The sequence below is a fragment of the Rhipicephalus sanguineus genome, chromosome 5, assembly GCF_013339695.2.
Source record: "Rhipicephalus sanguineus isolate Rsan-2018 chromosome 5, BIME_Rsan_1.4, whole genome shotgun sequence".
NCBI classification, from domain to species: Eukaryota; Metazoa; Arthropoda; class Arachnida; order Ixodida; family Ixodidae; genus Rhipicephalus; species Rhipicephalus sanguineus.
The window spans coordinates 147444915-147450313 of NC_051180.1; the positions used below are offsets into that span (position 1 = coordinate 147444915).

General features: G+C 47.7%; 1 pseudogene; it reads left to right on the forward strand.

Annotated features, from left to right (window-relative positions):
* The first annotated feature begins 1276 nt into the window (after positions 1–1276).
* LOC119395011 (glycerophosphodiester phosphodiesterase 1-like) lies at positions 1277–1967 on the forward strand (annotated as a pseudogene).
* The last annotated feature ends 3432 nt before the right edge of the window (positions 1968–5399 follow it).

The window sequence follows — 5399 nt, forward strand, 5'->3', positions numbered from 1 at the left end:
GATATTACGCCTTCGTGGGTTGTTTTTCCAAAGCAGTTTATAGACCTGATGTGCCTCAGTGGTAGAATACCTCATTGCCATGCAGAATGCTTGGGTTCGATTCCTGCTGGGATCCTAATTTTCATTCTTTCCATCCGTCGAGTCAACGCTGACGATGTTGGTTTTCCTTAACGCTGCAGCATTTAAGTTACCAATGTCTGTTGTCGCCGTTCCTGGGTAGATATAAACTGTCAATCACTAGTGGCGCATTCCCGTACACCGTGGCCCGTGGTAAACGGGTATGTGCCGCACATGACTAGTGGATGTTCATAATGATTTTAAGGCGCAAAGCAGGACAAACACAAGAAAGGACACGGGTGTTTGTCCTGCTTTGCGCCTTAAAATCATTATGAACGTTCACCAACTTGCCCAACAAAAAGTTCTCCTAAATGACTAGTGGAAAGGGTTTGACGACGTACGCGACAGGATTTTCACGTTATTCATGTCATGACCCGACAATCATATTCGTCAAAACCTCTTACCTTCCCATTCCAATTTTGGTCTACAAGTTAAGGAGGCCATCATGAGAGCACCCAGACGTAGGCGGCTTGATAGGTAGATATATAGAAACGTAGGTAGAAGCGCTCAAAGTGCCAAAGGTTCGCTAAGAAATGCTTCGCATTTAAAACGAGTTGCTAGCACGTGAGAGGCTGCGATATGCGACTGGTTTCGTTTTCACCCCCAACAAAACATGGCGGATTGAGTTTTATGGGAATGTCGACAGATGACGCGGTACATTTTGAATATCCCCTATTTTTGTCGCACATACCGGCTAGGCTAGTTTTAGACAGCTTCTTCCTTTTTTCACGGGCCAGAGAAGAATACTGGGGCTTTTAATTTCTGTGGCACATAACTGCGAAAACCGCTTTGCCCATATTATCATGCTAGGAGCATTATCATCATCATCAGCTCATGGTTATCTGATTCGCCTTATCGTTACAGTGTACTCTATTATCGTTTTGTCGTTGCTTCGAGGGCGTCGTGCTTTTACATCATGGACACCGTTCGTGTTGTGGCGGTTTCACTTGCCCTCATCAGCCGGCTCTTCCGATAGCTCGCGGTACCACGAGTCGACGAAGCCGCGGCGTCGGAAGTGGTATTGGGTGAGCGAGAGTTCAATGGATGGAGCGTCTCCCCTGTATTTGGGCAGAGGGGTGCGCGCCTCAACGCCCCGGAGGACACGATTGCAGCGATTAGGGTTGCGAAACAAAAGAATGCCGACGGCGTCTTGTTAGATATGCGTTTAACACGCGATCACATAGCGCTGATTTTCCACGATGAGACTGGAGTGTGCTACGAATGGCAAAGGTGTTATCACCCAGTTGACGTTTGAGGACGTTCGTCATTTAAATGCTGCATACAACCAGCCCTTGGCCTACAAAATTCGGAAGGAACGCGTTCCAACCCTGAAAGAAGCCTTAGAGGAGTGTGTCCCAATTGGTGTCCGTATCATCATAAATGTCGAAGACTGTGACAGCAGCTACGTGGAAGAGCTAGACAAACTATTCCGCTTGATGCCGGTGCTATACAGGAAGAAGCTTGCTGCCTTGTGTTGCTATCATTCCGTTTGTGCACTTAGGCGACGGAATCCACGCCTTGTTGCAGCTTTGACATGGTGGACAGGATTTCTGAGCTATAATGATGTCGAAAACACCGAGCCGCGTCACGAGTCAGCAACATTACAGCGGATAGCCTTGGTCGGCGATTGGATACTGGAAAAGGCGCTGCACTCAGGCTTTCTTCCTTACGTGACTGGCGCCTCCGCTGCGTTGATTAGCCGAAATAAGATGAGCGTCGAGTATGTCGAGGCCTGGCACACCAGGCCTCGACATGTCATCGCCTGGACGCCAAACCAACAAGCAGAAAAGAACTATCTGCGCCGAGTTTTACGCGTTGCTGTTATCACTGACACTGTTAGACAAACCTGATACCGGAAGAAGGTGGTTCATGTCACAATGGAGGCCTACTCTTCAGTGCCGAAAGAAACTTTAGTAGACTTTTAACTAGTATTCGCTGGGAAATGAGTTTTAAAGGGAAATGTGCAAAAAATATTGTGAAAAATAACATATGTTGTTTCTGTAACCCTTTGTCTAGATTACAAAATATATTAACCGCGTATAAGTGTCTTTCAAAAATTTTTTCGTCCGCTGAGGTGGCGAAAGCTATTGCGGAACTTGGCAAAACATAGCGCCTTTTCAAGAAAATTATAGCTCCGTGACGGCGCATACGGACGCAGTCATCTTGGGCTTGTCGCAAAGAGCATTTCTCCGTCTTAAAATTCCGCGCCTCATCTTGTGCTCCGTCAGAAACAAGAGCAGAAAAAGCAAATGTTTGAAGCCTTTCAGAGGCCTTCAATTGGCCGCGGCCGTCATGCTGCTCTAGCGCACTTCACCATTGGTGCGATGGTCGCTCCGGGGGAGCGTTGTCTGCATGCTTGCGCGCAGTAATGTCATGGCTGTCGAAAATCGCGCTACCTAATGACACTTTGGCAATCTTTCTGTGTTGACAGGTCGGCGATCACCAGCGCATGACATACTTAAAACCGGAATCTTTTCATAATTCGCTTTTTCCACAATAAAATAGGAGGTAATTAACTGTAAACTATGCCAGAAAATCCTTATAGACTGTATAGTAGCAGTGGCATATGGAAATAATGATAGGACAAATAGCTTTTTTCCCCTCTTGGCTGTTTATTTCGAAAGCGCACGTGTTTGACGCGGTTTCTTATAGTGGTTGTAGCAGAAGGCTATTTTTCGTTTTGCTTGCGAAGTCTCAGAGGGTGTCAATCAGGGTTGCCGTCGGGTGAAAGTGAAAAGGAGCCAAAAATTAGGCTAAAAGTAGCCGAAGTAGCATTGCCATTTAATTCAATCGCCAGATTTGTAGCCAAGTAGAGAAGGAGTAGTATTGAGTGGAGTTTTTCTTATTGAACAATACATAACGTCATTTTGAATAAGTAAGACCATAGCGTTAAAGCGGTACTGACACAAAAATTTCGGCCTTGCGTTTTTTGCTGCAATGTGCTGCCATAACACGGCACATCGTTCGCTGCAGCGCGCGACAGATAATTAATTACAGGCTCCGCATTACCCACCAGTGACAGTTTCGGTTTCATAAACGATAAGCCTCCGGGTGCAACTACCACCACCTAGCGGGTGCAGCTCTTGGTCACGTCAGCACACAAGACTGTGACGCACTTCCGCGCAGTTCGCGAGCAGCCGCCGAGAAGTAGGCTGCTGGAGCGAACGCGGCAGAAAACGTGGTGGCTATGACGTCATCATAACTTGTTGCAGCGTGGTCACGTGAGGGAAGTAGGGGGTCCCCAAGGGTCCCCTTTGAGGGTGTCAGTAGCGGGAGGATGTCGATCGCTCACGCAAACTTCAAAATTCATTTAAAATAACTTACAAGCTATTTTCGCTGTTGGTATTTTGCAGATGATATACGCATGCTCACTGGAATCGATCCCGCAGGCTATCTCGGCCGCAAAATATTGTGTCAGTACCCCTTTAACAGCAATTTTTCGTTCCTTTTGCTTGATCTTCAAGCCTTTTGCTTGCTCTTCCCTCGAACAGCTCGCCTCGTCCGCTTCCGGGCGCAAGCTCCCCATGGCTTCCATTACATGACATTGCTACTGCTTTCTAGAGGCCAGCTTGGGTTCCAGGCCGAGGCGCGGCGACGCGCGGTCCGAATGCGAGGGGAGCGATGACCTCTGGCTTCCCGTTACCGTTCGAGGGGAGAGCGGCGGTCTATTCACCGCTACTTTGACGACCGGCGCGGCGGTTACGGCTCGCTGAGTGTGGGGACATGGCGTGAAGGCGCCAGGACTACAACACCGATATATGTCGGGCGTGGTTTTCGAACTCGCTGTCACTTCTGGTGTTCGGTGAGAGTGGACCTGCGGACATCTTGCGCAAAAACGTCAAAACAAGTTTTAGAGGCATCCACGCAGCGAGGAATTGCTAAGAGCGTGGGAGCAGGAGAGAGGAGGAGCCACGATGTAAAAAGAGTGCCCAAACGCCTGTCTAAAGTGTAAAAACACAGCTATCGAGATTCGGTAGAGCCCAGTAAGGAGTGGCTTAACTTTAGTAATAAACAAATTGGCTAAGAGAATGTCGAGGCGGACCAGCAGTGGTCACATCCCCCCCCCCTTTTTTTCTGACGCAATGTATTTAAGACTGTATGCAACTCGAGTTTCTTTAGAGTAGGCTGTAATAAGTGAACTGATCGATCAGTAAGGCTCCGTACCGTGCAACTTTTGTCTGGGCCCGTTACTACTTTTTGGTCTAACAGTGGGACTCGGTTCGTCGCATGTCGTAGCAGTTCTAGGCTCTACCTTAAGAAAGTTAAGTAGAACGGTGAGGAGGTGTTTATGTCTACGTATTCATCATGTGCCTCGGCAAGGTGTACATCTGGCTGTGAATATTCTGATACATTATACATTCAGATTTTCGTTACCTCCTACCTTCCTCCTGCTTCGTCAACGTCGATCACATCCATGACGGGACTCGATCCACTTCAAGGAGAACGAACAAACATAACTCTGTCTATACGCTGCCTCCTTCTGGCACGGCGCTTCCTGTTGTGCCTTGTAAAATGTGATCAGTCCCCTGTGCGATCTCTTGCTTATTACTTTTTGGGCACCCACCTGCGGCATTTGATGCCCAGTGTGTATCTATAACATTTGATGCATCTGCCTCTTAACAGAGGCCCTCAGTGAATAACATTCGCTGCGTTTTATGCAACAGCTGTTGCAATTTTTCATCATGTCATTGTATCATCAACCCCATTGTTAACACAACCACTGCCTTATTGCTCCCGTTAGTTCCCCAGGCTCACTATGCTCGCTCTATTTATGTGTCCTAGAGTGCGCTAACGGAATCTTTTCTGCTTGGCCACCTTCATGGTTTCATGTCAAAGTGTCAAAGCATGGGTTTTCTGGAGGGCCGTGCATGCCGGATTTCATGGCCTCGGAGTAAATAAATTCGTTTCTTCACAGCGGGTGGCTCGTATACCCTTCTACGTGCTGCGCTCTCAACGCGAAGTGACTATGCGGAGAGCATCTCTCCCTGGAGCGGCCGTATTCTCTTACACCAGTGTTTTGTAGTTACGCGAGATCGGATACAAAGCAGTTAGCTGCCAGCCTCACTTCGTCTAACAGTACAATTTGTTGCTATCGCATTCATTGCTGCGCCCTTGCGGTGAAACTGCGACTTTTTAATTACGTGGAAGAATACTTGATTTTTTTCTACTGGTGACGACTTTTGAGTCCGTGGTTACCTCATTGAGCGAACAATGTGAATTAAATAGAGGAGGGCTCAACTTTACTTGCCTCTGAATGATGAAATATTATGCCTTAAGGGCAA